We start from the raw sequence: 10,983 nt of genomic DNA on the forward strand, positions 1-10,983 counted from the left end.
GCCCTTGGTGACCACCACTGTACTCTCTATCTCTACAAGTTTAAGTGCTTTAGATTCCATGTGTAAGAGAGATTATTTGTCTTTCTATGCCTGCTTTGTTTTAACATAATGTCCTCCAAGCTCATTCATGTTACCAGAAATGTTGAGATTTTTCTAATTTTTTTAACACAATGAATAGTATTTCATTGTGTGTATACAGACCACACCTTCTATATCCATTCATCCCCCTAGCTTGATTCCATATTTTGGCTATTGTGAATATGCAACAATGAATAAGGAAGTGCAAACATTCCTTTTTCCATATTTATTTCAATCCCTTTGAGTGTATACTCAGTAATGGGGTTGCTGGACCATATGGTAGTTTCATGTTTAATTTTTTGAGGAAGTACCATAGTGTTTTCTGTAATTGTGGTTCTAATTTACATTCCCATCAATACTGTGTAAACATTTTCTCCACATCTGCACCAATACTTGTTATTTTTATTATTTTTTGATAATAGCAATTCTAATAGGTATGATATCTCACTGTAGTTTTAGTTTGAACTTCCTTGATGATTAGTGATATTGAGCATTTTTCATATACCTGTTGACCACTTTATATGTTTTCTTTTAAAGAAATGTCTATTCAGATCTCTTGCCCATTTCTTATTTGGGTTATTCTTTTTACTAGATTGGGCTATTTGAATTGTTTGCGTTCCTTACATATTCTCAATATTAGCCCCTTTATCAGATGGATCGTTTACAAGTACTTTGTCCCGTTTAATATGTTGTCTCTTCACTTTGCTGATTGTCTCCTTTGCTAGGCCAAGTTTATTTACTTATTTATTTTTAGTTTGGTATAATACCTTTGCTTTTGTTGTCTGTGCAAAGTTTTGAGTTTAAATTTAAGGGAAAAGCAGATTTTTTTTGTAATCTTCAGTAAAATGACATGAATAATTTTGAGTGCTTAGATTTGGTGATTATTCCATTATGTTTCCTCACACTCCTAACAGCATTTACTCCTCTGCCTTCTCAATGTTTCAGATCAGATCTCAGGGACGGGGTCTCGATGCCACTCAGTGTTGGAGCTCTGGTATCAGTCTAGCTTATGGTTAACTCCAACCGATCCTTTGGTTCTCAGCTCTGGGTATTCTCTTCTATGGCATGGGTAGAGTCGGAGTGTGCCCCCCAAAGTTTCATGTGCTGGAAAGCTGGTCCTCAGTGTGGTGGTGTTGAGGTGGTGAAAGCTTAAAGAGGCTGTGAAATCACTGAGCATGCTACCCTAAGAAGGCATTGTGATAGATTTTTGAGGGACCTGGGATTAGTTTCCCTGAGTTGGTTGTTGTAAAAAAAAGAGTGAGCCTTGTCTTTGAATCTCCTTGTTTCCTATCTTGCCACATAATTTATTTGTCACATTCCCACTGTAAAGCCATCTCTCATCAGAGGCCAACAACTGAAGCTTCTTGATCTTAGAACTTTCAGCTAAACTAATCTCACTTCTCTTTTAAGCCCCAGATATTTTGTTATAGTAACATAAAATGAACTGAGACATCTTTTTTTTTTTTTTTTTTGGAGAGACACTCCCTAAACCCTAAATCTAAACCAGGATTCCCTATTTAACACCCTAAAAATGTCCTTATTTTCCATTAAAGGCATTTACTATGGCTTGAGACCCCATCTGCATTAGTGGATGTGTGTTTAAAAGCGATATCCTCCTCTCCACTGGGAAGTAGAGGAATGTGATTGCTTTGCTCACTGCTGAACCACCAGTTGCAGTCACAGTGTTGTTGTGGAATTCAAGAAATCCAGGAGACCGCTTAGCTTGAGGAGTCTGGGCTGGCTCCCCAGGATTCTGAAGTGTGAAACATCCTCCAGGAGGAAGGAGTGGGCAGTTATTGTTGGAAATACCTGAAAAACGCCGAGATGAAAATGAACGATGCTGGAAGGTCAAACAGAGGTGGTGCTTTGGGCTGCAGAGTAATCTAATCTTTGCTCTGGTCAACCCAGCTTTGCCCACTTTTTATGGAGACTGCTTACTGAAGAGGGAAGGGGAGAAGCTGAGGGAAGAAACAGAACCAATTAGGGACTGTGACCAGGTCAGGGGGAGAGAGATTGTGGCTGCAGTGGAGATCAGGATCTGTCATGGCAACCAGAGACACACTGTTGCAGTTGACTTCTCAACAATGTTGCAGTGGATTCATTTCTGAGAGGAGGAGTGTGGTGGTGGCAAGAGGTGCGGAGTCACCACACAGCCTCCGGGAGTCAGGTGAAAGCGGGCTTGAGGCAAGCAGCCTGCAGACTCGTTTATTTCAGTTAGTACAACAGCTTATATAGCCAAGACCAGCCAATCCGGTCAAAGGGCGGTCTATGCCCCAACCAATCACAGCCTGTTGCCAGGCATTTTTCGAAGCCATCCAATCACAGCCTGTTGCCAGGCAGGCTCCATTTGCCATGTGGGTTTCAAAGCCATCCAATCACAGCCTGTTGCCAGGCAGGCTCCGTTGCCAGATGGGTTTCAAAGCCATTCCTGAGTAACTGACACTCACTTGCCAGCGGCCATCTTGGCATGGCCTTCTCATTCCACCACAACATACAAGATAAGTTAGTGACACAGATGGCCAACTACTGTTGAGCTCTTAACTCTGTGCAGGTGCTGGCCAGTCCAAGATGAACTTTCACAACATTGTCACGTTATTATTTCTAACCCCCATTTCACAGATGAGCATGTTGAGTCAGGTGTGGAAGCACTAGGGTTTTAAAGCATTTGGCTTATTTGAGAGTGTGGACTCTGGAAGTCATGTTCATTACCTTGAATGAGAGATGAAACTGGGAGTTGTTAGAGATTTTAGCTATAGCCAGGGAAGATGGGGAGGACTTCCAAAGGGATGTCGATGGAGGAGTCATTGAGAACCAGGACCAATTCTTTAAGATGGGATAGAGGAGGTGGGACCATAATGAAGTCAAAAAAGAATCATCCAGAGAACTGGAAGAAACTTGGGAGAGAGGGATATAAAGAAGCCAAGAGAAGAGAATAATTCCTGGGTGGAGGAGTCCCATGTGTCATTATAGATCAGATGAATACCAAAAGTGCCTAACAGTGTCAGGGACATGAAAGCCACTGATAACCTCACACATTGGTGTTTTAAAAATTCATCATCCTGAGATAGCTGCAAACATCTGCCCTGAGACTCTTTGTTTTCTAGCCATAGAATTTTAAAGCATATCAAATTCTAAGATGGCAATTACTTAACACATACTGGTATCCTCTGTTTTCATTTTATCATGCATCACACTTATAAGCTGAAATATACTTATGCACTTAAATAAGATTTTCCTCTGACTAAATTGCCAACCTCCTGAGAAAAATCTGATAAACTAAATTTTAATTAGTCTCTGTTATACCCTTCTCATCTTTCCTCAAATGAATTAATTTTTCCCATAGCAACTTAATACCTAGTTTAGTTAGACACCAATTTTTACTTTAGAGTCCTTACTTTTGTCTTCATTTTATGTGTGCTGAGATTTTCCCAAAGATATGTTTTTTAAATATAGGTGCTTCCCCCCACCTTAGATCCAGGTGGTACTCTATTTGATTCTTTATTTTTTTTTTCATTTTTTTTCTTTTTTTTTTAATTTTTGACAGGCAGAGTGGACAGTGAGAGAGAGACACAGAGAGAGAAAGGTCTTCCTTTGCCGTTGGTTCACCCTCCAATGGCCGCCGCTGCAGCCGGCGCACCGCGCTGATCCGATGGCAGGAGCCAGGATCCAGGTGCTTTTCCTGGTCTCCCATGGGGTGCAGGGCCCAAGCACCTGGGCCATCCTCCACTGCACTCCCTGGCCATAGCAGAGAGCTGGCCTGGAAGAGGGGCAACCGGGACAGAATCCGGCGCCCCAACCGGGACTAGAACCCGGTGTGCTGGCGCTGCAAGGTGGAGGATTAGCCTATTGAGCCACGGTGCCGGCTGATTCTTTATTTTTATATTTTACTAATTCATTGAGAAAATATTTATTAAACACCCTGTGTGCTGGGTCCTGGAGTACAATGATTGACAAGAACAGGATGCCATCGCGGTTATTAAACAAATAAAGGAGAGACAAAACTAAATGGATAAGTGTCATGCCATGCTTTGGACTTGGGGCCACTGGATGGTAGGATGGTTCTCAGTCCCATTCAAGAAGCTGCTCCCTATATAATATCTTTTTTCTTTGAAATGCTGTCTTGATCCAGTATTGTGGCATGGGCTAGGAGTTGGTAGATTCTCAGAGCTGAGCAGATGATTAAGTTTGTATGTTGATCACCTCTCTTGCACTCCCTCACTCACTGCCATGCACTCACTTTAGTCTCCCTGGGGCCAGGTGCCAGAAAACCTGGGACAGCCTCTGTGCCACGGAACTCAAGAAAGTGGAGTTTCCCCTTGGTATTTGTGAGGACTGGTTGCAAGAACCACCCCATGGATATGAGAATCAGAGGATGCTCAAGTCTCTTGTATAAAATGGTGTAGTATTTACATACAATATGCTCTTCTATACCTTAAATCATCTCTAGATTACTTATAATCCTTATGAAGTAAATGCCGTGTAAATGGTTGTTACATTATTATCTAAGAAATAATAAAAAGAAAAAAAATCTTCACATGTCCAGTAAGGATATAAATTAAAAAAATTGTTCTTGATCTGTGGTTGGTTTATTCCTCGTATGCAGATCTTGCAGATAAGAGGGCTGACTGAATTTAAACTAGCTTATTCACAGGAGTCTTGAAAACTAGTTAAGCCCACCCAACGTGTCATATACATGCTGATCCCAGCAGCTCCAACTTGCTGATGCCTGGTGCCTGGGTATAACACCCTCTGTGGCCTTGCCTGGAAACCTGCTCTGGTTTGGAACAGAAGGTAACAAAAGGCTCTGTTTCTGATCTTCATGAGTATGTTGTATTGTGTCTACCATCAAATAATCTTGAAATCATTTGAAGTGCTAAGATGAAACTTTAAAGTGTTTACACATTGGGTGGGTGCAGAGGGTATTTTGGTGGGGAAACAGTCTGGGCAAGGACCAGAATGTAAATAAAGTTGTGATGAGAAATCAGATGAGGAATTGAACTCAGGACACAATATATGGGCTCCATCAAGGCATTGGACACTATGGGGATATTTATGCAAAAGGGTGAAGGCCAAAGTCAGAGACCTGGTCAAAAAGACATCTAAAGGGCGGGAGGGTAAAGGTGCAAACTCCAGGGAGGGACAGCCAAAGGACTCCCTGAGAAGTGTGAGGTTGCAGTATGGTGGAATGTGATGGCATAGGGGAGTCTGTATTGTGGAGAGTGATCTGCAGTGTCCCATGTAGGAAAGTAGTTCAGGAAGGCCAATGTGAGAGAGAGGCTGCTGCACTTGGTGGCGAGGAGGTGACTGATAGCCTTAGGAGGTGAAGTGTATTTCAATAGCATGGTTTGCACACAAGCCCATCAGTGGGGTATGGAGTACAAGTAGGAAGGAAGCCTGGAGTTAGTGAGAGAAGACTAGTCTGTTGAGAAAGTCCAACAGAGAAGAGATGGGGGCTATTTTCTGGAAGTGGATGTAAAGCCAAGACTACGCATGTATAAACTTCTTTCTTCTATTCATGTGAGAGAGGCTTATGCATGCTTATCATGGAAGAATAGAGAAAAGGGACTGGCTAGCAGAACCAATAATTCCAGAATAGATGGGGGCAAAGCTAGAGAAACTGTGTTGGAATCAGAATTGCAGGGACTTCTTTCTCTCAGAAAGCAGCTGGTAATGTGTGTGTGTATGTGTGTGTGTGTGTGTGCATGCATGCACATGATTGTGTGTGCATATGTGGATAAGCCAATGTCTTTATTTGTGAATTTTATATTTGAAAATTCACTTACCAACCTTGACTTGTAATCTCCAAATCAATACTCTTTGTGCTTTTATGGTCATTTGCAGGCATGTACGGAATTGTGAAATAATTTCAGTTGTCCAGTGTGCATGTTCTCAGGAGAGGTTCAACATGATGATGCTTTGACTTTGCGTTTCTACCCTTATGCTGTAAACAAGTATCCTTTTCCTTAGATCAGTGGCATATTTTTAAAAATTTTATGGCTTTTGGTTGGTAATTTTGCTGTCCTAAATTATGTCTAAGTGTAGCCCTGGAGCACTGTCTGGGGTTTCTATACATAAGAAGGCTGTGATGTCTCATATGGAGACAAGATGTGTGTTAGATGAACCTCATCCTGTGTGAATTACAGTGGTGTTAAGATGTTAGTTTGATGTAAATGAATCAATGACATATTTTTATAAGGTGTATTTAAACATAAAAACACATACACATGGGTATAACTTGATTCATTGACAAAAATTTGTGATCAGAGACTCAGGAATATAACTATGTATAGTTCCAGATTTGCTAATTCAGTGTTTTTGGTAACTTTATAGAACACTACCACCACAAATAATGAGAATCACCTGTACACACACACACACACACACACACAGCATACATAAGCATGCATATCAGTGTATATGGACTGTAAGACATTGCTAATTTGATGGGTCATTGAATCCTCACATCATCCCTACGAGGTAGATCCTTCTTATTTATTTATTTATTTATTTATTTATTTTTTGACAGGCAGAGTGGATAGTGAGAGAAGAGAGAGAGAGACAGAGAGAAAGGTCTTCCTTTTGCCGTTGGTTCACCCTCCAATGGCCGCCGCGGCTGGCGCGCTGCGGCGGGCGCACCGCGCTGATCCGATGGCAGGAGCCAGGAGCCAGGTGCTTTTCCTGGTCTCCCATGGGGTGCAAGGCCCAAGCACCTGGGCCATCTTCCACTGCACTCCCTGGCCACAGCAGAGAGCTGGCCTGGAAGAGGGGCAACCGGGACAGAATCCGGCGCCCCAACCGGGACTAGAACCCGGTGTGCCGGCGCCGCTAGGTGGAGGATTAGCCTAGTGAGCCGCGGCGCCGGCCCGAGGTAGATCCTTCTATCATCCACATTACATCAAAGATTATGTGGAGACAGAGATATTAATGACTTTCCAGTGTCACAGACCTGTAAGTGCTGGCCTGGGATGTGAACCTAAGTACTGTGGTTTGTAGGCTGTGCTGTTAACCATTCTGCCAAGTGCTTGCTTGCGTTCAGATCTAGACTAGATAAGTGGTGTAAGAAAGGCATTTTATTTTTACCATTTGTCATCTGAAAGTAGAAGCGAGAAAGACAAAGATTGATTGTGATTTAGAACCAGGTGGTTCTCAAAGGTGAAGCACTTCTGGGGTGAGATCCTAGTGTTGAATGCATTGTCCAGAAGCACTCATAGCTCAGAACAAAATTATCAGTCATGAGTTGAGTTATTTAAACAAATAATAAAAACCAAAACCAAGCAATTAATTATTGAGTTCTTGCCAAGTACCTTTGTTCTTGGCCCCAGAGTTATAATGGCTCATGAACCATTATTCTATTCTTAAGGCATGTAGGATGTCATGGGGACTTCTGAGGCATAAATGGATAACAATCAGGGAGTGACATATTTTTTTTCTGTGCCTGCAAGGTTACAGGAGGCTTCCTGAAAGAAACATCAGCTTAGTTCGCTTGAGAAAGATGAGTAAGAAGAATGACCTTGGATCTCTTGAAACTTTAGATTCCTTAACTTTGAAAATAGCTTATCAAAATAGTTCAGCATAGGTTGTTATGAGAATTAACATAGTGATTTGGTGAAAGCTCTTGGCATAATGCCTGAGACATAGTAAGCCCTCATTATATGATGCAATTAATGCAGTATTATGTAGCAGACCAAGATCTGAAAGAAGGATGCTTAAGGAGGGTGAAGAACCCAGTACAGAAACAACTCAGTTCATGACAGTGGGCAGAAAACAAACCTTGGTGTGAGTGCAATGGGTGGTCTAGGATATGCGGAGTGGCAGTGATGGGGAAGCAGAAAGCTGCAGGGTCAGATTTCATCACCATCAAGGAGGGATGGATATTTGAATGAGGTATAATTCTCCAGGCAGAGATTCTGGATGAACCAGATCATTGACTTGAATTGTCTTCTGTAACTGTCAAGTTCCCTAGACCCACTCCTCAATGAGACAGTTGTTGACAACGACTCCAGTTCAATCTTCTGTTGCTGTTCTCCTCAATGCCATCAGTCTCAGTTTCACTCAGGCTCCTCAGGGAAAATGAGCTGGTCTTATAATCTCTGGACAGCCCGGCGCCGCGGCTCAATAGGCTAATCCTCCGCCCAGCGGCGCCGGCACACCGGGTTCTAGTCCCAGTCGGGGTGCCGGATTCTGTCCCGGTTGCTCCTCTTCCAGGCCAGCTCTCTGCTGTGGCCAGGGAGTGCAGTGGAGGATGGCCCAAGTGCTTGGGCCCTGCACCCCATGGGAGACCAGGATAAGTACCTGGCTCCTGCCATCGGATCAGCGTGGTGTGCTGGCCGCAGCGGCCATTGGAGGGTGAACCAACGGCAAAGGAAGACCTTTCTCTCTGTCTCTCTCTCTCACTGTCCACTCTGCCTGTCAAAAAAATAATATCTGGACAATTCATTCATTCATGCATTCATTCATTCATAGGCTCATTTATCTGTTCCTCCATCACTCACTCATGAGACATGTACTGAGTCATTCTCACATATCAAGACTTTTGTCTACAGATTGAGAGGTGCACATGAGCAGACATGGAGACACTAATAGTCTTGACAGAGAGGAAAAGAAATAAAAATAACGCACCTGTGGGAAACACTAAAACAGTGATGAGAACTGGTTTTTAGGGGAACATCAATGAGAAAGGTATTGGAGAATAAAACGTAAGAAATCCAGGCAAATGGGTGCATTTGTGAGGTTGAGTTTCATGCTTGGCCAGTATTCCTGACGAGTATTCCATGCCCTTCTATTCTGTCAATGCTCTTCGGAGATGGTATCATAGATCTGGGGAGACTAGGCCAGAGCAAGCCCAGGGAACACTGTGCAAAGCAGAATTTCTCAACAGCTTTGAGATCACTTCCTGCAAGATGAAGAAAATGTAAAAATTTCCCTAGAAGTTATGTTTACAGTTACCACAAAATTTCACATGGAAGATAATGGAACCACTGATCATCTATAATCCATTCACAGATAACAATTATAATTTTGTTTTGAATGATATAGTGATGTGAAACTTTCTATCTCCTGAATTCATAAGGCTCAAGAGGTAAAGGACTGATCTTCCAGCAAGGAATTATGTAGAAAGGGGTTGGGCTAAATAACTATTATTCATTTCCCAGTTACTATCATGAGTATGGAGCTGTGATGTTGGTATCCCATAAAGGAGCACCAATTCCTATCCTGGTTGATCTGTTCCAATCTGTGCTTGGGAAAGTAGCGAAAGATGCCCCAACTACTTGGGCTCCTCCAAAGCATGTGGGAGACCTCAATGGAGTTCCTGGCTCCTGGCTTTGGTTTTGCCTGGCATCACCCACTGCAGTCATTTGTGGGGTGAACCAGCAGATGGAAGATCTCTTTCTCCTTGTCTCTCCCTCTTTCTGTCACTCTGCTTTTCCAAAGAAATATATCTTTAAAAAAGATCTTGAGTAATGCAAAGGATTATTTGGGTGACCAAATGATTTCCAAGAAGATAAAATCAGTCCCTGTTGACAAAGTTACACAGATTACCATGCTTTGAAAGATTCAAAATCGAGTTACTAAGGCCAATAACTATTGGTGCTGTGAACCTTGACGTAGGAGGGATGAAACAATATGATTTTGAGAAATACAACCTGATTTTATTATATTACTTAAAAATGGCTATTATTTTGATTATTTGAGAGGGTGGGGGGGATATACATCTCCTGGTTGAGTCCCCAGATGCAATGCCCTACCACAGCTGTTGCTGGGCCAGGCTGAAGCTGAAGCCTTGGAACTCAATCTAGGTCTCCCACAGGGATGTCAAGGACCCAAGTTGTTGAGCAATTTGACTCTGTATTGGTAGGAAATTAGACTTGGAGCTGGAGTTGAGACTCTAATCCTCCGCCTAGCAGCGCCGGCACACCGGGTTCTAGTCCCGGTCGGGGAGCCGGATTCTGTCCCGGTTGCCCCTCTTCCAGGCCAGCCCTCTGCTGTGGCCAGGGAGTGCAGTGGAGGACGGCCCAAGTGCTTGGGCCCTGCACCCCATGGGAGACCAGGAAAAGCACCTGGCTCCTGGCTCCTGCCAACGGATCAGCGCGGTGCACCGGCCGCAGCGCGCCGGCCGTGGCGGCCACTGGAGGGTGAACCAACGGCAAAGGAAGACCTTTCTCTCTGTCTCTCTCTCTCACTGTCCACTCTGCCTGTCAAAAAAAAATACTCAATATTTATTTAATTTTACTTGAAAGTCAGAGTTACACAGAGAGAGAGGGAAAGCCAGAGAGAGAGAGGTCTTCCATCTGCTGGTTCACTCCCCAATTAGCTGCAATGACCAGAGCTGCATGATCCGAAGCCAGGAGCCAGGAGCTTCCTCCAGTTCTCCCATGTGGGTACAGGGCCCAAGATATTCTACTGCTTTCCCAGGCCATAGCAGAGAGCTGGATAGGAAGTGGAGCAGCCGGGACTCAAACTGGCATCCATATGGGATGCTGACACTGCAGGCGGCAGCTTTACCTGCTTTGGCACAGCGCTGGCCCCAGGATTTAAGCCTCTTAACTGGCTTGTTAACCACTGCCCCCAAACATGTCCCCCAAGCTAATCTTATATTATACTATTGACAAAATACTTTCATCAAGATTCTTTAAGGAAATCACATCTATAGTAAAAGTATTCTGTATATATCTTTTGAAAGTGACTTTATGCTGCAGATGGTAGCAAAGAATAAATTAACCAAAGTATCTTTAATGTTCCTTTCTGTAACTGTGACTAGAAAAATCCATTTCAAAGCTCAAATAGAGTTGATGTGCTTATTGACCTATCTCAGGTCACCAATAAACATTTCAAGCCCCTATCTCAGGGATTTTAATGATTGTAGCAGACATTTCTTACAATACTGTATATTCTCTAACCCCTCCT

The sequence above is a fragment of the Oryctolagus cuniculus genome, chromosome 2, assembly GCF_964237555.1.
Source record: "Oryctolagus cuniculus chromosome 2, mOryCun1.1, whole genome shotgun sequence".
NCBI lineage: Eukaryota > Metazoa > Chordata > Mammalia > Lagomorpha > Leporidae > Oryctolagus > Oryctolagus cuniculus.